This window comes from Pimephales promelas, chromosome 8, assembly GCF_988280905.1.
Source record: "Pimephales promelas chromosome 8, fPimPro1.hap1.1, whole genome shotgun sequence".
In the NCBI taxonomy this organism is placed as follows: Eukaryota; Metazoa; Chordata; class Actinopteri; order Cypriniformes; family Leuciscidae; genus Pimephales; species Pimephales promelas.
The window spans coordinates 35,485,557-35,512,589 of record NC_142776.1 but is presented as its reverse complement, the minus strand read 5'-3'; the positions used below and the strand labels follow the sequence as shown (position 1 = coordinate 35,512,589).

The 27,033-nt window shown below is 37.8% G+C and overlaps 1 long non-coding RNA gene across 1 annotated transcript; it reads left to right on the top strand.

Annotated features, from left to right (window-relative positions):
- Positions 1–3,736: 3,736 nt before the first annotated feature.
- Positions 3,737–26,869, top strand: LOC120494177 (uncharacterized). The gene is made up of 5 exons (XR_016169564.1): positions 3,737–4,005; positions 4,418–4,591; positions 10,106–10,280; positions 23,691–23,935; positions 25,892–26,869. It is a non-coding gene; the product is annotated as an uncharacterized LOC120494177 (long non-coding RNA).
- The last annotated feature ends 164 nt before the right edge of the window (positions 26,870–27,033 follow it).

Here is a 27,033-nt window from a genome sequence, read left to right as displayed (position 1 = left end):
CAGGTGTTGAAAAATAATATTTGCAGCACGGTTCAAGGTCTCGGCCTCCACAGACTGTGTCTTTATACCTGAACATCCTTCTCCTGCCTCCCTGCCCAGCATCTGTTCAAACAGCCGTAATCAGAGCTTTCGGTAAGCAAAGGCTATTCCCACCGAGAAATTTCCAGTGCTTACACAAACACGTCCTTAAGTCCTCTTGTTATGATTGGCCGTCATATTCCTACCAGTCACACACAGGTATACGAGCACTGCGTACGCACACACACTTGAGTTTATAAACTGTGACGCACAAGCTCGGTACCGGCGTGCTGTCATCTTAAAACCCTAAAACACACAGAAAGAGCTTTCATCGGGGCAGTTTTTCAGATGGGAGCTCATAAAACCCATGAGGATCTCCAAAATCAAAATGAAACCAAAATGTTGATATACTTCATTATTTCACACTTCTACAAAGTGTAGCTCATTTGCCTGGCTGATAAATTAGCCTAAATATTACGTTCACTGACGATATAAAAACAGCATCATGAATATTGCTATAATTTCAGAATTAATAATAAATTAAATACATTGTAAATTTATAAACATCTATCAAATAAAGTTGCCATGAAACTAAAGTTGCGATAGTCTTTTCTTCTCTATTGTGACGTGTATCCGAGGGAAACGGCTTCTCGAACAATAAAAAATGAAGGGCGGGGCTTAATTTTGCCCAAAACGAATCTATTGAATGGTTGTGGTTTGTTATTGGTGGATCTCATGTGAGTGACAGGTTTTCCCGCCCTAAACATGTCATCAGAAAAGAGAAAAGATGTTGCTGCAAGAGTGAAGAAAAGTGATTTTGGTTAGAGATCACGAGGGCACATGAATAAAAAATTATGCGCACAGATAATTTATGATAAATATTGCAATATTCCATACAAAAATACAAGAAATACCAATTTCGGTTTCATTGTGACTAATATTGAGCGGTCATGTGAAGATATGCTTACATCAACTGTAAGTTATGTTTTATTTAATAGTATGTAAAAAGATACCATTAGAAGTTTCACTCAAAAACAAAAATGTTCCTAGAAGTCTTAATTTGGTATTTTTCATGTGAAAATGTGTTTTCAGATTAATATTGCTGTTTGTTAGTGCAAATAAATATGATTATGGATATGATTAGGCCTATATATCATTTGTCCTTATTGTGTGGAAAATATCTATATCTATAATCTATAACTAGATTTTTGCTGTATTTTATTGATTGAAATGAAAATGTCATGCCATTTCAAAGCAAATACACATTTATGAATATCGTCCAGCCTTACCAATCACAGACTCTTTACTTTGCGAGCTGAGCGTGTTCAGTGTCAGAGACTGAGTCACTCCCGTTCTTGACGTTTCGGGACATTTCTGCATTTTCCTGCTTTCTTTTAGCTTGTATCAGAAACAGGTGGCACTCGTAGAGCCGCTCTCTGATGAATGAGTTGAGTGAGGGATCTTGTTAAGTGTATTTTTATCGGCTTCATCTGAACCCGGCCTTGAACTGCTGTTTCCTGGGGGAACAAGTCATGTAAGAACCGACTTTTGTTCATCGTGGTTTTGTGCAACGTGGCTTCGACTAACATGCTGACAGTTTCTGCATCTGGCACCGAATGTTAACTTCACTCATGGTGGAGTGGGGCCCCAAACTGCACACACACACACACACACACAAGATTCCGCTGACATTCTCACCTATTACCCGTCATTTAGAAAACAGCGCACTCTCTCGCTCTCTCTGCAAGGTGCTAGGCAAACATACCGGCCCTGAAATATGAAAATATCGGCACTCTCCAAAGCAATTTCCTTCAGCACAGCTTTGCTCTGAGGAGAGACAGAGAGATTGAGTAGCCCAAGATGAGAAATATGCTTCACTTTAAAATCTTTTAGGGTGTGTTCAGACTTGGCAGGTTTAGTTCCACTAAAGGGGGGGTTGATAACGATTTCACTTTTATCATTTTAAATAGTGTGTAATGTTGCTGTTGGTGCAGTAGTTGCAGCACTGAAAGTTCATTGTAAGCAGAGATATCACTTCATGTTTAATCTGATGGACTTCTCTGTGCATGCTCTTTGAGGTGGTGACCATAGACCTGCATTATATGACTGACTGACAAGAACGGTTTGACCTAAAGCTATCAAAATTGAAACTACTGTGGAAACAAAGACACCTATGGATGCCCTTGAGGTAAGCTAAAACATACCAAAAATTAATTTTAAAGTGAACTATCCCTTTAAGAAAAGTCGCTCTTACTGCCCGAAAAGGCTACTATATTATTATTTCCTGAGATCTTCATTCCCATAGGGAGTGCTAACTGCTGCACCTCAACGCCGACTGGTTTCGTTTTAAGATAAAGTCATTTAGGAACCCTGAACTGTCTCACGCACTATCAAAGGCAAAGATCACAGACTTCCACTTATTAGCTGACTCGTGTTTGTATTGATCACAGACGTGAAATGACTCAAACCTGAGACCTGAAAACACATCTTAGGCCCTTGTTCTGGTCGTCCGTCACCACATGCGCAACACATAAACACTTTTTCTATGCCACGCAAACACACAGCATGGAAACCATTCCCAAGACGCTCTGATCCGAGCAAACAAACAACAGTCGTGTATTCCTGGAGGAGATGCAAGAAGAATGAATCAGAGGGTAGTGTGGACGCTTAAAGCTGGGCCATAAGATTACAAATGGCTTTAGAGTAATAGTTTGATCTTTCTGACAGTGAGTGATATCATTTATTGTACCTCAGGGGTTAAAAAGCATGTCATTATGTTTACATTAATAGACATCACGATGCACAATAGAAAAACATTTACACACGCATTCAAAATGGTGTTTTGGCACAAATGATAGTTGTTAATTAAAGGGATAGTTTCCAAAAATGAAAATTCTGTTACTCACCCTCATGTTGTTCCAACCCCGTAAAACTTTCGTTCATCTTCAGAACACAAATTAAGACATTTTTGATGAAATCTGAGAGCTGGATCACTCCTCTATGGGCTTCTGGGTAATTTAATTTGCAGGCCCAGAAAAGTTAGTAAAGACATTGTTAAAATAGTCCAAGTGACTACAGTGGCTCAACCTTAAGTTTATCAAGCGACGAGAATTCTTTTTATGCGCAAAAACAAACAAAAATAACAGCTTTATTCAACTATTCGTTTTCTTATAAATATAAGACACTTATATGAGTGATGTAATATTAATGCAATAAATAATTATTTAATATTACGTTCAAGAGTCTGCGGTTAATACAAAAAATGTTTCAAGAAAGAAATCAAAACTTTTATTCAGTAAGGATGCTTCAAAATGTCAGTAAAGACATTTTATAATGTCACCAAAAAATTTAAAAAAAAAATTTAAAATAAATGCTGTTCTTTTGAAATTTCTTTTCATCAAACAATCCTGACAAAAAATGTGTCATGATTTCCACAAAAATTGTAAGCAGGATTTTAATATTTTATGTCATTTTGTCGCCCCCCAATGTCTATGTTGGTTACAGACCTGGGGTGCGTTACCCGAAAGCATCGTTAGACAACTATGGTCGCAAGTTGGTCGCAATTTCCATTGAACTCTATAATTAGTAACAACAGAACTTGCGACCGTATTTGGCTAACGATGCTTTCGGAAAACGCACCCCTGTTTGTCCTAAAAAGGGAAAATATATTTTCTTGAAAGTTCTACGAGCAGGAAGTTCATTCCAAGGAAGTTAAATTTCAAATTAAAAGTCTCTTCTAGCCAAGCCCCAATAGAAGTTCGTGTAGAATAGTTGTGCTCATCCCACATACATACCTGAGGATTACTTACAATCTGCAATGAGTTTTATGGAGAAGCAATAGTTTAGATATCCTGTTTAACAAGCATAATTTGTTGCTAGACATCTGCTCGTAAACGTAAATTCCGGCAAATCCTTGTCTTCCGTAATTATTTACTTCATGGAAAAACTGCAATGAATATCCAACCAACAACAATTTTGTCAAAAAGAGTAAGTACAGAAGGTTGTATTATATGTAACAGAATGAGTAAAACGGAAACAGGTGTTGAATTTGGTAGTAGAAATTCTAGTTCTGAAGAATTATTTTCATTGTTTCAGATAATGAAGCCCTCATAATGCTAATTCAGAGTCTATAACATGTGTGTGGATTAATTTCATTATGACTTTAAACTCTCATGATCTGTCAGTCTTCCTTTAGTATAAAACCACAAAAAATGCACAGAACCACAGAACACAATCTCACCAAACTGCACTTTTCACCATCACTAATTTGTATGTGTATATATGTTCGATGTTATGTTTAATATGTCGTTTGGATTGTTGGCTGAGCATCAATCTTTGTCAATATGGCAGAATGGAAGCAGTCCTCGTGTGACACCCTGACCGCTTTCTTTGCTCCCAGGTTCCTTGAGTCCAGATATCTCCGTCCGCAGTCTCCCACAAAGAGATCCACTGGCCAACAGCCAATTACTCCATCCTGGACTTCTCAACTTCACCAATAGAAACCAGATGGAGACTCATACAACAATGCTGTATGGCCAGAACTTGAGAGAGAGAGCGATAAAGAAAAAGAGAGGTGAGACAAGTGTTGAGGATCAGTTGAGAAAGGCGCTAAATTCCTAAATCAGTCTTCTGAAGCCATACGATATCTCAGACTGAAACTGAAGTCCTTATTTGCTGTAAACTTGCCCTCTGGCGTTGCTCTCAAATTTGATTTTTGCTTGTATGCATTAAACGTGACACCTCAAGACATGCTATGTTCGACATTTTCACATGTAGTGTAAAAAAGAAACCGAGAAAAGTTCAAATCAAGGCAACATGGTGCACGTTTTCTTCTCTGTGGGCCTTGAGATTTAACGTAGTGAAACTGCGCAACGCTTCTGTGTTGTACGCAACATGCATGACCAGCGTCATCCAATAGGGAGCTTACATGTGATGTACAGCACAGAAGCACTGCGCAGTTTCACTACGTGAAATCTCACGGCCCACAGAGAAGGAAATGAATAGTTGAATAAAGTCGTTATTTTTGTTTTCTTGCGCACAAAAATTATTCTCATCGCTTGATAAACTTAAAGGGATAGTTCACTTTGAAATACATTTTTGATATGATTTAGTGGTAAAAACAATATAAATACTGTTCGTTTTCTCACACAAACCGCTCGTTTCGTGTCTTAGGCCATCAATGTGTACTTACATTTACGAGTCATTAAATCATGTTTAATTTGGACTTCTCTGTGCATGCTCTTTGAGGTGGTGACCATAGACCTGCATTATATGACTGACAGACAAGAACGGTTTGACCTAAAAATATCAAAATTGAAACTACTGTGGAAACAAAGACACCTACATCTTGGATGCCCTTGAGGTAAGCTAAAACATTAATTTCAAAGTGAAACTATCCCTTTAAGCATCAAATCACCATATTAGAATTATTTCTGAAGGATCATGTGACACTGAAGACTGGAGTAAAATGATGCTGAAAATAGCTTTGCATCACAGGAATAAATTACATTTTAAATATTAAAATAAGCAAGTATTAGTAGTATATAGTAACTGCAAGTATTGGAATAACAATGCAAACAGCTTGCAAATAAACAATGCCATCAGTGTACACACTTGATTGCTATAGTCATTTAATGGTGCTTTAGTCTCTTTTGAAGCTTGCCAGCCCATTCTGAATGCCTAAGAGGTGTAAAGGAAGGAAGGAGAGAAATATGGAGGAATATGAAAGAAATGTGTGCGAATGTGCGTGTTGAAGTAAAACCTGGAGTGTCAAAGCAGCATAATTGATGTCTTTGTTTGGTTGGCTTGGTTTCAGTGACTATATGAATCCTTGCAGTGTAGCAGGGCTGAGAGAAAGAGAGAGAGAGTGGCAGTAAGCAGGGAGTTGATGGAGTAGCAGGCTGAAAGAAAGGAGCCCTTTCACATGCCCATTGACCGCTAAGTAGTAAAAGGAGAACAGAGCCGTGGTGCTGACTGAGAACACCTGAAATACACAACACTGACCAGAGATCAGTGCCATGAACTCGCCATAACCCCCACAAGCCTTTCTGTCTCACTCTCTCCTTTTACAATCCGACAAGTGTCCATTTTTGCCTCAACTCAACAAACTCTTTTTCAAACACTTAATCGGTCTAATCCAGCTAGACTTTTGACTACCAGCTATCAAGGTGTACAGGATTTTATTAGCTCAGGAAACATGTAACTTCTGAACTACGGCCAGGTTTATAACAATCTCTGAAGGAACATTTTTCCATCCAAAATAATAGAATCAAGGGAAATGTTCAGTACTGAAATTCATAACAACAACGTCTTTTAATTCAAACTTCGTTTCAACTATTTTAAGTTGGTTATTCACTAAATGCAAAATGTCTTGTTCAGCCATTTTTTTCTCCAACCCAATACGGATTGAAATTCAGATTGAGTACATTTTTAATTAACAGCCAGTGTTATTTTAGTTGTATTAATCATTTGAATTAGCTTTTATAATAGTTTTCATTTTAATTTTAGCTTATATATTTCATGTTAATTTTATGTACTAGTAAATCTCATACTAAATAGTCGAAAGTTTTGATCAAAATATTTCAGTCTAATTAAAAATGTATTATTTTACCCATTTTTTCCTTTAATTGCATCATTAAAGTGTGTCAGGATTTACGTCAATGTGAGCAAACGTTATGCACCAAGTGTATCCCGACTTTTGACTTGTCTTGAGTCATATATCACTCTTAGAAGAAATGGTTCTATTTAGAACCAGAAATGGTTCCATCCCCCGCTTCATATATTGAACTCCAAAATGGTTCTATATAGAACCTTTTTTTTTTTTGGTGAAAGGTTCTATATGCGAAGTATGGAACCCCAGTGATCTATATAGAACCCAGAGGAACCCTTTTTTAGAGTTTATAGAACCTTTTAGGGGTTCCAAATACATAGCGCTGATAGAACATTTTAAGGTTCTATATAGAACCCTTTCTTCTAAGAGTATGGACTATTTTATGATGCTTTTTTGTCCTTTCTGGCGCTTGAGAAGTCATAGCTTTAAATTTTTTATTGTGTTGAAAAGAACAGCGTGAACATTCTTAAAAATGTCTCATTTGTGTTCCACAGAAAAGATGAGAAATGGTTTAATTTTTTGTGTGTGTGTGTGTGTGTGTGTGTGTCTTTCTTTACCTAGTTCCAAAAAAAAGTTTCCTTCCAACTGAGTTCCATCAGTCGAGGAATTAGAAACATTGGCTTTCTCTGTCTGCAAAGAGAAAGAAAAAACCTTGAGTTTTTCATTTTTTCCTTCTCTCTCCAAAAAGCAGTTCCAGCTGTCCTCTCTTTAGCTCTTGCCTAATCAGGTTTAAGCTAATTATGAACTTAGATCAAATTCTATAAACAAACACGGCGTTCAAATCACTTACTTACAACGTCCCGTCGTGGCTTATAGGTTGAAAGAGCGGCTATACGTCCACCTGCCCCCCACCCAAAGCAAACCATAAAATCTGAGTTTCCTTCCTTCCTTGCTTGCTTTAAAATCAAGGGAGTGTTTCAGCTAGTGCTTGTGCAGATATAGATGGTGGAAATGAAAAGCAAGAACATTTCTTTGTTCATTTGTGAACGTAGAGGATGAAGATGATGATAAAGATGACACACTCCGTATGTTTTCCTGTAATGCACTGCAGATCTTGCGACTGACGTCCTGCAAAGAACAGAGGAATGTGGAGTTGAAACAGTTTGCTCTGGTTTTCACTTGTCCCTTAGAGTCATTTATATAGCTCAGTTTAGAAACGCTGTATTGGGACTGCCAGTAAAGTAAGAAATGACTTTCAGCTCTTGGTATTCAGTTTGGGTTTAGTAATTTAGACAACCTGCTATGTTCCACTTATCATCACTGTAAAAAAAAATGTACCATAAAATGTATAGTAACTTACTGGCAACAATTAGCCAGTAAGTTACTGTGAATGTGTTTTACAGTAAGGGTCCTGTACTTCCATTTACAGTATTTCACAGTGTATACATAAAATACTGTAAATGGAAGTACAGTACCTGTGAAACGTATTCACAGTAACTTACTGGCAACAATTAGCCAGTAAGTTATTGTAAAAACAACTAAAATCACAGTATTTAATTGTTTTTGTTGGTACTGTACTTCCATGTACAGTATGTTATGTATACACTGCAATCAAAAACAATTAAATACTGTAATTTTAGTTGTATTTACAGTAACTTACTGGCTAATTGTTGCCAGTAAGTTACTGTGAATAGGTTTTACAGTAAGGGTCCTGTACTTCCATTTACAGTATACACTGTAAAATCAAAAACAATTAAATACTGTGATTTTAGTTGTATTTTCAGTAACTCACTGGCTAATTGTTGCCAGTAAGTTACTGTGAATAGGTTTTACAGTAAGGGTCCTGTACTTCCATTTACAGTATACACTGTAAAATCAAAAACAATTAAATACTGTGATTTTAGTTGTATTTTCAGTAACTCACTGGCTAATTGTTGCCAGTAAGTTACTGTGAATAGGTTTTACAGTAGGGATATTGTACTTCAATTTACAGTATTTTATGTATACACTGTAAAATCAAAAACAAATACTTTCATTTTAGTTGTATTTACAGTAACTTACTGGCTAAGTGTTGCCAGTAAGTTACTGTGAATACGTTTTACAGTAAGGGTCCTGTATTTCCATTTACAGTATTTTATGTATACACTGTAAAATCAAAAACAACTCAATACTGTGATTTTAGTTGTATTTACAGTAACTTACTGGCTAATTGTTGCCAGTAATTTACTGTGAATATGTTTTACAGTAAGGGTACTGTACTTCCATTTACAGTATTTTATGTATACACTGTGAAATGGCGTGGTGATGGTGCAGAGGAAATGGGTGGTGATGGCGCAGTGGATACGACACATATCTTTGGTGTGAGAGACCCGGGTTCGAATCCACTGTGAGACACCAATGTGTCCCTGAGCAAGACACTTAACCCCTAGTTGCTCCAGAGGCATGCAACCTCTGACATATATGGCAATTGTAAGTCGCTTTGGATAAAAGCGTCAGCTAAATGAATAAAAATGTAAAATGAAAAAAAAAAATTAAATACTGTGTAGCCAATATGCTACAAAATATGCAAGCTACAACCTAAAGCATGACTTTGAAAAATTGCCCGGCACACCTGCACATCTCTGAAAACGCCAACAGTGAAAAGGAAGTAATGGAATGTCTCATAAACAGCATGGAGAAAGCCATCACTCTCGATACGGGCCTAAAACCCAACACAAGCTGTCAGACATGATTTTGTACTGGTCTGAGAGGAAGCCTTTGAGTTTTAATCTAATTCTGCTGTCAAACACAATTTACAACATAGCAGACAATGAGAGGTAAACGAAGCAGGGTTCTTGCAAAAGATTGCGTAATTAACTCAAGACTTTGCATTTTTCGAGAGATAAACAACTTGTCAAGACGGCAGCTGATGTGAATTTCTGTTAAATGGCAATGCACTCAGCATTTGGAAAAGGAAAATAAACAACAGATTACAACAAAGAAACAAGTCTGGTTAATTTCGTGGCCTCCTAAACGATTAAAAGGCAATGTAGTATATTTAAGCAATATTATTTGTCTTGTCACAAGGTTAAGGGTTCATTCAAATCCCCAACGTTGTCACATAACTCATTCTGCACCATTTGTGCTATACAGCCATGAATGACAGTTGTGCTATTTCATTTCTAAGCGATCAGATTCATGATTTGTGCATTGTAGGAAATAAAAGATGTGGAAAATTTACCCAGAACACCCAAGAAACCATGAGCAACACCATATGCAATGCCCCGTACAACCCTAGCATTGGTGACATGTCTTGCATTGGTGAGCACTCATTGTTTTGTTCAGAATTACTGAATAGAAATACAGAAATGATTCAGAAAATGCTTGCATTTTCAGCTCCAAAAGAGACATTCATAGGTTGTTTACCCTAAAAATCTGTATAAATCAAGTGTAGCATCAGTTCTACCAGAAAGACTCTGGAGAATAATACTGTAACAATTGACCATTTATTAACAGCCCAGCAAGCAATATTATGATATAAAGTTCTTTTGTGTATAGGCCCCGTCCTTAGCTCGCAAACCGATGGTCCGGACTCTGCATTTCCTGCCTGAAGACCAAGGCAGGGGTGCAGCCGACCCCCTGTGAGGTATGGGAAGGGACCATCCTGGTGGTGGTGGTGGTGGTGGAGGATGGAGGGGAATGGAAGCATCAGCATCTGCAAACTCAGACATGTGTAAGTAGCTCTTTTATAACACAAGTATTAGAACACAATTGGGTAGATGAGATGGTAATAAGTGACGTAACAATTAAGTCTTCCTGGCAGATATTATGCTAAAGCTTTCATTTCTGGCTGGTCACGTTAGTCAAGCAAGCTCGCTCTCAGCTGATCCACGTCTACCTTAAGGAATACGACGCCAATGTATTCATAGACTCCACCAAAAATGGAAGACATAGGGAATATTCATACTTTTACACACTTCCCCTTTAACTTGATGAGTTGTGATGGCTCCTCTATGAAGTGAATGATTGACATTTGATGCTTTTGTTTGTTTATGCGTATGACAAGCAATCTTATATCTCTAGGATTTTGTGAAAGCAAAAGCACATGAAAAACTGCACTGCATTTAGACAACTCAACACAAACAAATCTCCCCACAATCAGCCTTCACACCCAAGCCCTCATGCAGCCTCCGTCCGAACTCGACGCTTCTCGCCAAAGCGAAAACGAAACACTATAAAACACCATTTAGCCCTGTCATGATGTCATCGTCCCTCTACTCATTTTAACTTATCAGCTCTACATTTAATGACTCAGCGGAGGCTGAGAGCGCTTACCTCGGGCCAATAAATTCAAGCAGAGGAGTTTCGAGTTATTTTGATGACCTTGCTCCTTCCTTTTCGCTTTGCAGGGCACCATGTTGCAAACACCAAGCGTTTCAGGCTCCAGGGAGGGTCATGCACCTCTGTACGCTTCTGACCGGAAACTTTATAACAGTGGTGACCTTGGAATCAACCTAATCGTGAAGAAGGGCGAGAAAAAATTACATTAAGAAAATACTAGAGACTGGTTCCCTCACATGGCATAACCGTATATTAGTGAAGAACATAGTGAGACCTAGCAGAGAGAAAGCGCTTGACCACCATTGCCGGAATTTTCCGTCATTTATAAAACAGCGCTTCCCCACCATTTTTCGTCATTTATGAGACAACACTTCCCCGCCATTGCCGGAATTTTTCGGCGTTTTTGAGACAGCACTTCCCCGCCATTTTTCGTATTTATGAGACAACACTTCCACACCTTTGCTGGAATTTTCCATAATTTATGAGACAGCGCTTCAACAGCATTGCTCGAATTTTCTGTAATTTATGAGACAACACTTCCCTGCCATTGCTGGAATTTTCAGTAATTTATGAAGCAATGCTTCCCCACCATTGCCGGAATTTTCCGTCATTTATAAAACAGTGCTTCCCCACCATTTTTCGTCATTTATGAGACAACACTTCCACACCTTTGCTGGAATTTTTCATAATTTATGAGACAATACTTCCCCGCCATTGCCGGAATTTTCCGTCATTTATAAAACAGTGCTTCCCCACCATTTTTCGTCATTTATGAGACAACACTTCCACACCTTTGCTGGAATTTTTCATAATTTATGAGACAACACTTCCCCGCCATTGCCGGAATTTTCTGTCATTAATGAGACAACGCTTCCCCACCATTGCTGTAATTTTCCGTAATTTATGAAGCAATGCTTCCCCACCATTTTCCGTAATTTATGAGACAACACTTCCCCACCATTGCCGGAATTTTCCGTCATTTATAAAACAGCGCTTCCCCACCATTTTTCGTCATTTATGAGACAACACTTCCACACCTTTGCTGGAATTTTTCATAATTTATGAGACAACACTTCCCCGCCATTGCCGGAATTTTCTGTCATTAATGAGACAACGCTTCCCCGCCATTGCTGTAATTTTCCGTAATTTATGAAGCAATGCTTCCCCACCATTTTCCGTAATTTATGAGACAACACTTCCCCACCATTGCCGGAATTTTCCGTCATTTATAAAACAGCGCTTCCCCACCATTTTTCGTCATTTATGAGACAACACTTCCACACCTTTGCTGGAATTTTTCATAATTTATAAGACAATACTTCCCCGCCATTGCCAGAATTTTCTGTCATTTATAAAACAGCGCTTCCCCACCATTTTTCGTCATTTATGAGACAACACTTCCACACCTTTGCTGGAATTTTTCATAATTTATAAGACAATACTTCCCCGCCATTGCCGGAATTTTCCGTCATTTATAAAACAGCGCTTCCCCACCATTTTTCGTCATTTATGAGACAACACTTCCACACCTTTGCTGGAATTTTTCATAATTTATAAGACAACACTTCCCCGCCATTGCCAGAATTTTCTGTCATTTATGAGACAGCGCTTCCCCACACTGACGAAAATTTCCAGCTTCACCGTTATACGGTAGGGGGCGCTATGACACGTCTTCTGAAAGAGTACAGAATCTGTCAAAACACAGGCAAAAAAGAAGCAGAAACAAGCTATGGCATATGTAAGTAGATGCTTAGATGCTCATTCGAAAGTGTGTTATGTTCACCCAGCTGTCAGGTCTTGTTCGGGATTCCCACGGACGTTGTAGTTTGTCAAAAATGGATAAAATTTATGTTTGATTATGTTCCTGAAAATTACAATCGTAATTTAGCTCTCTGTGCAACGCATTTTACGAGAGCGGCTTCTAGAATCTCCACGAATTCAATGCCAGATTCAACAAGAAACTTTCGCCTGTAAAGGTAATGGGCGTGAAGTATCCAGACAACATGCACTACACAGTTTAGCCAATCACATCACACTGCCCCAAACTAACCAATCTGAGCCCACTGCCTGTTTCTGAGGGGGTGGTTTCATAGACTCAGGAAGTCAACCGGTCGTTCAAATGACAGAGGAAGCGACTTACAGTAAAGGTGAAATTTATGAAAAATAAGACTTTTTAAAAAAGAAAAACCACAAATCCATGTTATATTGCACCCCATAACCACAATCATGCAAAGAAAAAAAGCAGTAAACCACCCCTTTAAATACCTCCTCAGAACACAAACTGCACAGCAACGCCCTGGCAATCATCGTGGTGAAGAGGTAAAACACCACTTGCATTTACTTCAGAAAATCTAGTTAGTAGAGTTTGGTTGGTTTGAGCTGCGCCCAATAGTTGGCAGAGATTCTCCCTGGTAAGCAAACATCTTCAGAAAGACTCTTTTTAGTTTTCTGGAGACGGTTCCCCATCATAATTTTTGAACAAACGGAGCAAAGAAAACAAAACGTCAAAAACCACAATTTATTGCCGCTGCCCTTGAAAAGGCTCTCTCTGTTCTGGGCAGCTCAGCGTTTACACTCGATTTCTACTTCTGGATGGCCGGACAGTAAGATATCTCTCTGTCATTCTCTACTGAGGAGCCAATTCAGTTCATTTATAAGCCCCCCCCCCCCCCCAACCCCCGAACCCTGTCTGACATCACTCGCTAGTTGAACTTTACTATACCAATGCGTCGTTTACTCAAGTGTGGCGTTTTATTATCAGAAGTGCTATTAGAGGAGAAAGAAGTCTCCTTGCGGTTTATAGGGCTTGGGTAAGCATTTCAGAAGTCGGTAGAACAAAAATATGGGCATTTGTTATGCAACCACGTGAGAAAAGAAGGAACAGCAAGTTGCCTGAAGGTTTAACTGAGCTATTAAATAACTCTCCATATTGTTAGCAGCCTATTTAGAGGGGCTGCACTCTTGTTTGGGAGTTTAAATTACCATTCAGGGTATGAAATGGGGATCTGGTACTTAAAGGGGGGGTATCGAGTAGCTCAAGCCCTCCCGTTATAGCCCCTAAACTGGCCTGCTTGATGTCTTCTCCTCTGGAACGGCATTGTCCCACGTTGGCGTACCGTTAGTGTTGCATTTGGGAGCTGTTTGCTGCCACTGTAAAGAGTCAGATGGGACACTCAATGAAAAACAGGCAGCAGTAATAAAATAGCAACTAAACAAGGAGCCACTGAGTAGCGTCGGCCTCCTACGGCGCTACAGGAGCAGAGTGCAACTCAGATGCCCACAGCCAAACCAGAGCATGTCTACAAACTGTAAACAGATGCGTGCAAATGTATGCCTTTAAAAAGGCTGAGAGTGACGGGCATTGGGATTCTTTAATTGTTTATTCATAACCTGCACTGTAGTTTTTTTTCCCCCTCAAATTTGTAGATTATTGGAGAACGTGTTACAAGAAAATATGGTAACACTTTATTTCCACTTTAGACACTACTGAATAACTTTGCAACTACATGCCAACTATCTCTCATTAAAATATTAGTAGACTGTCTGCTTAATATCTCTTATTTTTTTTAAATGACTGATTGTTTCACTTGATAAGACCCTTATTCATCGCCTGAAATTGTTTAAAGCCATTTGAAAAGTGTGCAGTTTGCACTGAAACTGTCTTTTGGATCTTGAACCGTTTGGTTCCCATTGAAGTCAATTATATGGAGAAAATTTCCTGGAATGTTTTCATCAAAAACCTTAATTTATTTTCGACAGAAGAAAGAAAGAAAGACATGGACATCTTGAATGACATGGGGGTGAGTAAATTATGAGCAAATGTTTTTTTTTTTAAAGTGAACTAATCCTTTAACCCTAACCTACCAGTCTACTAGTTTTCTAACTCGACGACATTTAGTTGCAAAAGTAGTTTGTAGTGTCTAAAGTGGACCATCGAAATAAAGTGTAACCAAAAAACTATTTCAGTCTATTTTAAAATTTCACACCTAAGATAATGTGTTACTTGCCATTCATATTTATTTATTGGTAGTTTTAAAACTTTACTTGCAATTTTAGAGTGAAAATGGTTTCAATGTAAATCCTACTCCAGATTTTTTTTCTAGTGTTGAAACAATATTGAGATCACATAGTAAGGCACTGAATTTTTTTTTTTAAATGATTGTAATACACACTAAAAAGGGCAGCTTATGTGGACAGAAATTCACCATAAAAAATTCTGTGACATTTTTTCCAGAATTACAGGGTGCTTGTACATTTTCCAACATAAAACTGTATATTTCATTAAGTGATACAATAGAAAGCTCATCAGACAATGGTCTGTTCATAAAAAATGTCCTTTTCTCACATCTAGATGGTGCACATGGTCATAAACACAGACAAAACACCATCAACGCACATGACACTAATAAAATAATGGAATGTAACATTACTGATAATCTAAGAAGAAACCAGATTATACAAAATATAATTATGTGTGATGTCACAAGGACTGGGAATGTGCTTTTACTGTTTTTCACCATAACTGATATGGCAATTAATAGTTTTAACTTCCATAAACCATAAATTTGACAGTAAAATGACATATAATGCCATGCTAAACAATTTATAATTGTTCACTGTAAGGCATGGGTCACCAAACTAAGGCCCGCGGGCCGAATCAGGCCCGCCACACCCCTTTGACTGGCCCCCCAACCCCTCTGCCCCCCACTACTTGAACCGGCAATCCCAAAAGTCGTCATGGCCTATTTTTTTAAATTGCTTTTTGGAAAATAATAACATGTCTGCATTTGGTATTTTGATGTTTATTGAGCATGCTCACCTGGATAGGCATAAGAGCTGACTAGTTCTATTACTCATGTTGTTGTTATAATTTCAATGTTTATTTATTTATTTTATAGGCCTATTTATTTGACCTTTATTAAGTGCTGTACACAATTATTATAAATAGTAACAGGCCTACCTATAATTTATAATTTTTCATTCATCCTTACCAGTGCCACTCACCTCAACTAGGCAGATGTTTCTTACCTTGACAGGTTTGATGTTATTTGTATTCGAAAATAAATAAATGGAAAATCTGTGGTATTTCAAATTAAAACAAAGTGTGAAGACTCGATTACTACTTTTGCAAACAACTATTAATGATAAACAAATATGGCTGTGCCAGGCTAGTAATCTCTACTATGAGGCCTGCTGGTGGTCAGTTTGGTCTTGGTCACACAATTCTATTTTATATAGCCCCGGCCCCCCATCACAGTCAGGAACGATAATGTGGCCCCCAGAGAAAAAAGTTTGGTGACCCCTGCTGTAAGGTATCTTACAGTTAACCAAAGGTTTTACTGTAGCATTTTTATAGTATTTGTCTATAAAAATAAATTACAAACATTTTGTACAGTGTAGGAATGATCATTTGAAAAGCCTTTTGCACGTACGTGGCACTACAGTGAAATATCCCTTGCAATAAAAACTAACCACTGTTTTGCTAAAATACTATAGTAACGGCAATTACTGTTACTACCGTAAAACCTACATAAATGAACATGGGATATTCTTTAAACAGAGTAAGACACTTTCAGGATCTTTCTGTCATTGTTTCATTTATTGTTTTAGTGACTAATACTGAGTTACCACAGTTTTATTGTAGTAACTACCGCAACTGTGGTTTTTTGGCAGAAACTATAGTTGCCAAAGTCAATTTTTCTCAAGCAAGGAGTTAAAAAAAACCTCTCCCAACCACAGTTTATATAAAAAAATGCCACCATACAGTTATTGTTAATACTGTAAACCCATAGTAGATTAATATAAGATGTTCTTCAAAGAGTGTGAGTGTCATTTTGTTTAGTTTTTCATGTAAGAGGAGAGTAATAGGCCTACTAAGTTACCACTGTTTGTTTTTTTGTATAATAAGTCTACTGTGTTTTAGCATGGTTTCTATGGCAAATGTAGACGGGGCTTATCTAATAAATCATAGGCTCATTCGATAAGATAATCAAATCGAGGCGTTATTAGGCTAAGCCATATTGCGGTAGTGAGTTGAATGATTTATAGAGGCTGATAAATTGTTGAGCGTTTCATTAGCCACGCGCCTCTCAACAGCACTTAACTTACACCTCGTGCATTACATGCGCCTTCACAAATAGGCCTGTTATGCTTCGCAATTAGCGCTGAGTGAGTGTTGCACAGCTTCGGGCAACGCGTCAGATCTGGCGGTCTCTCTGAGCCCCTTAAACCCTGTGCAGCGTTTGCCGAGTTGTTATTGTGTTACCAAATACATGAAAGATATGAGGTCAGCGCTGTGTGTTGTGTACAGGGCCCGCAGCCGCTGCCAAGCAAAACACGCGTGGCCGTGCCACCGTTTAGTCCAAGCTAAGCGACGCATGCAAACGCGTTCCCGCCAGTGCTGTCGAGTCACATTGCTGAGGTTTTCAGCATCTCGGCTTTCAGCACCAAAGTCCGTTAATTGATTCTCTGTAGAGTAATTGTGTGATATACAATTTCGCAGCGAGATGTCGAAGTAATTGGTGGTGTTGGAGCGGCTGTTGGCAGCCCATCATGCTTTTAGGGAAAGGTTCGGAGCGTACGAGTGAGAGAAAAGCATTTAATGCGTTGAAATGCCCTAATCATTGTGTCGAAAATTAGCTCATGGCCTCAAAACGAGAGGATGGTGCAACTGGAAAACATTAAAATCACTGTTTACTATTCAAAATGCATCCTTGATTGAACACCCTGGTTTTAAGGGGTGTGCGAGCAGCAATGGCAGGTTAGTGTCTCTCAGATGTTTGTGCGCTGGTTTTTATTAGGAAGGGCGTTTATGACATGTCTTTTCACCTAAGCATGACAGGCCACGAGCCAGGAAACTATGAACAAATGCATCCACTTCTTTGTTTTAGTGCAACTGAATAGCAACACGTGTGAGGTTTTAGTGTGTTATCACACATACTCTGTATGAGATGGTAAGACAAGATACAACCCTACCAACATGTCAACTGTGCTTTACTATATTAAGAGTGAGTATTCTTAGTGAATGTATAAACACTTAAACGTTTGGGGTCTGTAAGGTTTTTTGGGGGTCTGTAGGGCCTTTTTACACCCGAAAGTCCGCACCAAAGTTCATGTTTTGATACATTTTATACTTTCAGAAAGTTTTGGCTTGGTTTCACACTGCAATAATGCGAGCGCACTAAAGAACTTTACGTGACATATTTACGTCCTGTCGTCATCATCGTGGGCTGCATCTTGACATAGAGAGCCTAAGTCCCTCCCCTTCCGGTCGACCATCATGGGACCTTATTTCAGAAAAATATTGAATGGTAGTCAATGGCGAGAGACAACAAATATTTTGGTCTCGTTTTAATTATGCCTTGAATTACACATATGATGTTTGTCAATTTAAAAGATACATTTTAAAGTAAAGAAAGTCGCAGTTTGATGTAAAACCGTTGAGATATAAGACTGTGAAAATACGTAATTACAAAGACTACAAACCCCAAAGGTGCGCATTTTCTCTCAATGAATGAAGCTAACTTTACTGAGGCTATTGTCTGTCATTGTTTCTATAGTCTTACGTTATAATCGTAACGTTACGCCGTCATACCTGAGTGTTTTGTACCAGACTGCACACACACGAGCAGCGGATCTCACTCGTTGTTTCGCTTCCCGGGAGATGTAGTTCATAGAGCGATTTTCACAGAAAACTAAATGTTACTCTTCTGTTTTATGACAAACTGCGACGTTTTTGACTTTCAGAATTATCTTTTAAATTGACAAACATCATATGTGTAATTGTGGGCACAGTTCAGACGGAATAAAAAGATAAGTTGTCTCTCGCCATTGACTACCATTCATATTTTTTCCGAAATAGGGTCCAATGAGCCGGAAGCGGAGGGGCGGGACTTAGGCTCTCTATTGGTATACTCTATATTATACCTGCAGCACCAACTATACGCCAAATTCGCCAAATGAACGTCCTCATCGTGCGAACATTTTATCGTCGCCGGCAGGAAAGGAGAAGACTGTAGTTGATTTCTCATTATGTCATCAGACCATACTTCAATTAAAAGCCTCGTCTCCTCATCTCCCCATGTGCAAAACGGCCCATTTCTCGTGCCACCTTCTGTTTTTTCTGCTTTTTGGAAACCACCAGAACTTCCTGTAAAAGGTTTGGAAGTCCGAACCACAGAAATGTTTTCACGCTATAAACGAACCCAATCTTTGCTCAGTTTGATCCGGACCGAGACTACCTCTTTTCATCGGACCAAATTTCATCTGTTTGGTCCGGACCGTGATCCGGAGGAGGTTTCACACCTAAAATTTTGATTCGGACCAAACTGAAAAGTCAGAAAGTCCGGACCAAACAAGGTGGGTGTGAAAGTCGCAGGGGTTCCCTCGTTTGAAAAGCTATGCATTTTCCCCATAGTCATCGACTTTTGGAAAATCGCAAAAAATAAGATCTGTGTTTAACAAAGAGTTGTGACGTTACACGTTTACACGTTTTGTCTATCAAAATAATCTTTATCTTAAGTTAATCCAAAATGTATACATTTTGAAGCCTATATAAAGTTTAAAAAATACACAATAAAGTTTTAAAAAAACACAAGCGGGTTATAACTGATGTGTTTTAAGTCATAGATCAAAACGTGAAAATATTTAGAGGGTTTGTTCACCACAGACCTTATTTCAGGCGATTTAGCAAAAACCCAGCGAGGGAAGCGGAAGTGCTAAAATGCTAACTCACTTCCGCGTTTTGGCCTACAAAGTGACATCATAACTTCGGTACTCTATAATGCTGCATTTATTTGATCAAAAATACAGTAAAAACAGGAATATTGTGAAATATTAGCATTCAAAAGAACTGTTTTCTATGTGAATACATTTTTAAATGTAAATTATATGTCATTTTCAGCATCATTTCTCCACTCTTCAGTGTCACATGATCCTTCAGAAATCATTCTAATATGCAGATTTTCTGCTCAAGAAACATTTCTATCATTGTTGAAACATTTCAAGAAACATTTCTAAACGGTTGTGTGCTGCTTCGTATCTTTGTCTGAACTTTTTTTTCAGAATTTGGAACAGCAGAACAGCATTTATTATTTGACATATAAATCTTTACGTATTGGATATATCTGACTAAGGTGTCAAAGATCAGAATTGAAAATGTCAGATTCAATGTGACAATCAGATCTTGGGCCACATTTATCTGTAATATAGTTCTGATCTAGTGTGGGTGGGTAAAGGGCCAAATTTCACATTTATACCACCTCTAAAAATAATAATACAGCCCGAGTGCCACATAGCTGAGTGATACCCTTATATACTCACTTGGGAAACTGGGTGGACCTAAATGACCTTTGCAGTCAACTGAAACACACTGCACTCCAAGATTCAACAAGGCATGTTGTGAGTAGCTGTAGTGTCAATACTGCCCCTGCCAAACATCCTCACCATAACTTTGGCCAACCTCACACAGCATGCCGAGTTCCGAGATTTGACTTGTGAGAGAGCGTTTGGACTTGTTTGCCAGTGTTTTGCTGTTTATGATGCCCTGGGGCGATTGTTTTGAGAGCTTTAAACTAATGCAAATTTAATTTGAAGTCAACCAATTAAATAAGTATTAGGGTCAGTGCTAACCTTTCTTCACCTCATGCCAACGGTTCGAAAGGGAATGTAGATTCTTGGCGTTTCTCGACCTCTCCAAGTTTCCTTTTTAGTGCGAAACATTCAAGATAGCCATTAATGCTGTTCGCGTCAATCCTACATGACTAAGAACAAAGCTATGCTCTTGCTCAACCAATAGCAATACAAAGCACCTGCTAAAATGTACATTGAATGCTCCTTTAGATAAGAGATTACCAAAATAATTATTGTACTGTAAATGTTTATGGGTTAGCAATCCATACCCAAGGTGAAATAGATCTTGGCTCTGGGAAAGAAAAAAAGGGAAATTGAATGATATTAAATGTAACAGTGATGCATTTCATTTGACCACAATAGTGTGCAAAGATACCCAAATAATAGGCAAAATCAACATGAAGTATTTTTTTGTTGTTTTTTGGGGGGTTCTAACAATAAAAATTTTGGGGTCAGTCCGATTTTTTCTTTAAATAAACCAATGCTTTTATTAAAGGAGTAGTTCACTTTTAATTTAATCACCCCCATGTCGTCCAAGATGCCCATGTCTTTCTTTCTTCAATTTATCAATTTTTTGATCAGGTTTTTGATCAGGATTTTCTCCATATAAAGGACTTCAATGGGTACCAAATGGTTAGAGGTCCAAATGAGAGTTTCAGTGCAGCTTCAAAGGGCTTTAAACAACAGCAGACGATGAATAAGGGTCTTATCAAGCAAAAACGATCGGTCATTTAAAAAATAATTAAAAAAGTTTAAGTTTTATAAGCACAAATGCTCGCCTTGCTCTCTTCTGCAATGAGCATTCGTGACTCTCCTGTTCAAACTCGTTCATCAAAATGAGCAAATATTTTTTCAAGTCATGACTCGAAGGGTCCTAGATAAGACCCTTATTCATCGTCTGGTGTCATTTAAAGCCCTTTGAAGCTGCACTGAAACTCTCATTTGGACCTTGAACCGTTTGGTTCCCATTGAAGTCCATTATATGGAGAAAAATCCTGGAATGTTTTCATCAAAAACCTTAATTTCTTTTCGACTGAAGAAAGAAAGACGTGGACATCTTGGATGACATTTGAATAAATTATCAGCAAAAGTTTTTTAAAAGTGAACTTCTCCTTTAAGCAAGTGACGGAAAAGACACTTATAATGTTACAAAAAAAAAAATCAATTTCAAATAAATGCTGTTCTTTTGAACTTTCTATTCATCAAAGCTAAATATCTAATGAGCTAAATAAAATGAGCTAAATATTTTATACAAATAAATAATAATAATGTTTTCTTGAGCAGTAATATTGTAGTAATAATTCACAAAATTACTGTTTTTTTACTGTGTATTTTTACTGTATTTGATCAAATAAATGCAGCCTTTGTTTTAAGGAATTTATCAAAATAAAATCTTATCGACCCCAAACTCATACATTTGACTGTATTTTCAAATGGAACAGGACATTCAACAGAAATAATTTTTGGATCTGATTTGATCAATTGGGAATGGATAAGATTGTGACTGAAAACTGTTTCTTACTATCAAAAATAATACAAGTGCTTGTATATGAGGGTTTGAAAAGGCATTCATAACATCCTTTGAAAAGGAAAAATGCTGGGTTGTTTTAACCCAACTTTGGGTCAAATATGCACAAACCCAGCCATTTTTTTTATTATATTTTTAACCCAATGTTTGGGTTTGTCCATATTTGACCCAAAGTTGGGTTAAAACAACCCAGCATTTTGCGAAACAAACTACTGCATTTAGATTTCATTTCAAAAAAGAACTTTTTAAAGAAATATTTGTGCACCAGAAATGAATTTTGCAGAATTAGAAACCAGGAATGTGCATTACAATTAATAATGTAGGCTAAATCAGGTTTATTTTGTAGACCGTAAAGCAAGGGCATGGGTTCAATTCCCAGGGAATGCATGAATTGTATATTGAATGTATTGTACATCATTAAGCCGCTCGGACACATGCAATCAATTTTATAATTTGCGCACATCACATATACAACATTACATTTAAAACAGCTTCAGAACAAGTTTATCCAGCTGTAGTTTGTTATGCTAATTTGTTAACACAGCTGTCAAGAACAAGATGTTCAGCGCTAACACTTGTTTGATTGTTTACATCAGCTGTGACAAAAAAAAGTCAATTTTGAAGCATTTCTAGAATGAAATCGCCAACCTTTGAACTCAGGAAATCTTTGCTTGTGGGCACACCTCCACCCTACCTCTCTACGCCGTACCCCGCAACTCTTTATGGTGGGGGTTTATTTTTCTAAGTCTAAACTTTACACACAGGCCAGCTAATTAGGGCCCGGGTTTGTTGTTTCACCTCCATCTGTGTCACATGAGTGAAATATAATGATATGTGCTGACCCTTCAACTTCGCATGTGCTGAGTTCTGTCTTTTTATGATATGTGCAACTAGACTTTATGGAAAAGGTCACGTTTTTATCTTCAAATTCCGTTATCTCAGATGACAAAACATGATTGGTTTGGGATCTTTGTAGTTGATTTTGGCTTCAGGGTGTCTAAATAAAAGCCACATTTTTAGACAAGTACTTCAGTCAAGTTAAAAAACATTGACGTACACTTAGGACAAGTCAACATTTGTGAAAACGTGATGTTCCCTTAAAGCGGACCAAGCTGTAGCAACAGCCTTTTCATGCTTTTATGGCTTGTAACCGACTGTGGACACCATACAGTATATTTACATATTTCCTAGTTCCTGTGTGGCCTTGCAATCCTTATAGCCCAAATGATGCGTCTCTGGGTGATTCAAGTTAAATACTGGAGAAAGAAATACATACTTGTATATAATAACATAATATAGAATATAGAAGGCTATTAACATGTGTCACCTCACTGAACTCAGTGCATTATTGTGAACGTTTGAGTAATGGACTAATTCTGCAAAGAAAGTGCACACTTGAAACTTTTGTATTGACATTTGCTGTGCATGATTGGTCAATATTTTCCTTGCCTTGTTTCCAAAACTTGTCGCCAGTCGGTCCTTCATGCCAAATTGACATACTGACAACGCACACACACACTTGACACACTTCGACTCTCGCTCACACACACACCCCACACCCACGACGTGCCTAAGCGGGATGGTCGTTGCACATGAACCCACACTCCTTATTTATAGCTCTCTTTCCCATGGTTTTTCTCACAGGAACGGGAGCAGAGCAGGAATCAAACGTTTCCTCTCCTGTCTTCATCAATCACTCCTTATTAATCCAAACATGCTGGAGAAGGCAGCCCTCGCTTCACTTGAGGAAAAAGGCCCGCTTTGTTTTCTGTTCTCATTGAGTCAAGCCGGGTTTGAAATGAACCCTCTCAAGGAATCAATGGGTTAAGAGCATAGACTGTAAAATAAGATAAGCTATAACTGTATCTGTGAGAGAAATGTGCCGGCAGGTGAGCGATTCACAGATGAAATTGTACACAAATGATCAGACTTACCATTTAAAATAAAATTTACAATAATATGAGTTATGATTACCTTTAGATGTTATTTCATTTAAAGTTGAGAACTTGTGTTTTGAGATGTATCAGGGAAGCCAATTCTGAGTAAATATTAAAATAAGTAACTGCGAAATAAAGTTAAAAATGTCACAATTATGAGAAATAAAGCTGCAAATGTGAAATGTCGCAATACAAGTTATACGAATTCACATTTTGAGATTTAAAGTTGCAATGTCAGTAGGCAAAGGTGCAGATGTGAGAAATAGTCACATTGTGAGATATGAAGTCACATCTACACTGTAAAAAAATATTGATGGTTTAACTTGAAAAAGTAAGTAACCTGGTTGCCTTAAAATGTTAAGTTCATTGAACTGGAAAAAGTGAGTTAATACAATGAAGGAGATTAATTTAACCATCAGAAACTCAAAATTATATGTTATCTGAACTAAATAAATTATTTAAGTTGATTTGACAAAAGAAAAAATGTTGTGATTACTACACTGTAAAAAATATTGTTGGTTTAACTTAAAAAAGTAAGTAACCTGGGTTGCCTTAAAATTTTAAGTTGATTGAACTGGAAAAAGTGAGTTAATACAATGAAGGAGATTAATTTAACCATCAGAAACTCAAAATAATAAGTTATCTCAACTAAATAAATTATTATAAAGTTGATTTGACAAAAGAAAATATGTTGTGATAACAAATCTTGAAAATATTTTTTACAGTGAGGGAAGCCAATTCTGAGTGAATAATAAAATAAGTAACTGCGAAATAAAGTTAAAAATGTCACAATTATGAGAAATAAAGCTGCAAATGTGAAGTCACAATTCTGAGTTATACAAATTCACATTTTGAGATTTAAAGTTGCAATGTCATAGGCAAAGGTGCAGATGTGAGAAATAGTCACATTGTGAGATATGAAGTCACATCTAGGAGAAATCAAGTAATAGGTGCAAGAAATAAAGCCATGAATTAGGAACAAAGATGCAAATGTAAGACATTAAGTTGCAAATGTGAGACCAATGCAATTAAGATTAAGTTGCAGAGATATGAAGTCACATTGCGAGATTTAAAGGCGAGAAATACTCATTAATCAAACAAATACGGTCACAATTATGAGACATAAAGTCACAAATGCAATGAATAAAGTAAAAAAAAAATGTGAGAAAGAGACGCAAACAAGATCAAGTTGCAATTGTAAAATACAAAGGCACATTTTGAGAAGTGGAAGTCGCAATTACGTGAAATAAAGGCGCAAACGTGTGACTGTCACAACTTGATATGCAAATTCACATTTTGAGATCGTCTCAATCAGTCTTAAAGGGGTGGTAAAATGCTATTTTCACAAGATGCTAAATAAATCTCTGATGTCCCCAGAGTGTGTGTGTGAAGTTTTAGCACAAAATACCCCACCGATATTTTTATATAGCATGTCAAAGTTGTCACTTTTTGAGGGTTTGCAAAAACGCACCGTTTTGTGTCTGGCCCTTTAAATGCAAATGAGCTTCTGCAGAGGGCGGGGTTTCAAGAGCTCCTGCTGCGATTTCCTCACTCAAATGACAGAAACTGTTCTCCCTTTAAAGTTAAAACGGAGTCAGTAAACACAACTCAAACAGCAACATTACACACTAACTAAAGTTAGAAAAGTGAAATCATACTTTACCAGCCTTTTAAAATCGTCACAATTACTTTTATATATAGAGTATATATTTACTCTGGAGCATAAAGGTGCTTCATTGTTTGCTGACACGACCTTGAGTGAGTGAATGAAGCACTCCTTCTTTCTTCTCCTTCAAGTCGTAAAAATGACTTTTTAGTCTGCGCAAAACAGACAAAGAACCAAATATGTTGTACTTACACACATCATGTCCCGTATGAATTCACCCAACTGCTTGCTTATTTTTTCAGGGATGGGTGACATAGGGATGAACAACATTTAGGCAGTTCCTCAAGAGGCCAGCTATAATACCGTGCTGTACAGTCCACCTCACCTCCTCCACTGTTTCCTGAAGGTATAAAGGTGAAAGCAGTGAAAGCTAGACAAATATTTCACTGGCAATAACGGTGACATTCTCCTTCCTGAGTTTGGAGTGTAGAAACAGAGGGACTTGTGACATTGAAGTTAAAGCTCCACAGCTATGAGGAAGAACTTCTCATCTAGCATAAACAGTCATTCGGAAAGCTACGCAAAGACAACTCAAACATTACCTCATCGACTCCCTGCTGTGAAAACATCCCTAGTTCAAAGCGCCGGAGTGTTTTACGTGTGTGCCATACAAAGAAGGTGGGGCTCTGTGTATTATTTTTCCTAAATCGTTCATGCAGAAGGGGCATTACATATTTTTGTGATTTTTGGATGGAGCCAGGCAGGAAGTTGCTTCGATGCCCGGGTGACTTTGAACAATTTGTGGACGCAGCAATGCGTAGTCTTGCTTATTTTGTGGCCCGGGAGCTGTGAAGCCAGGTACTTATTCAACATAAATCTTTAGTACAGACTACAGCCAGTCATTAGTCATGTCGACTGATGCGATTTCTCTGTTTAGCAGCCAGTCAGGCGCATGCCACTGTCTGACATCATCAAGCTGTTCACCTGTCGCTGCCAAAACACTTAACATCCCTCTGCAATGCAGTTCAGTTCAGAGGGTCCACAGCTTATAGAAAAACAACTTAGCTACCACAAAAATACCACGATATGATTTCCGTTTACTAACTTTTGCTATCATCGCTATGAAACCAGTTTTTTTTTTATATACTTGCTAATAATAATAATATATTATACAATAAACACAAAAAGTACCAAATGTACCATTGAACTACAGTTTTGGACAAGTACCATTTTAATATATTTTAGTATTTCTTTAACCCCCGGTTTCACAGAAAATGCTTGAGCTGTTTTAACTGAAAGCAATGCACTCATATCTTAAAATGCAAAATGTCATAATGCACACCAGTAATGTTTATAAGCCACATTTATAAAAGCTATATATAAATGTCCTAATTAAACTAATCCCTGTCTGTAAAACTGGGTCTTAAGTAACTTTTTTTTTGTC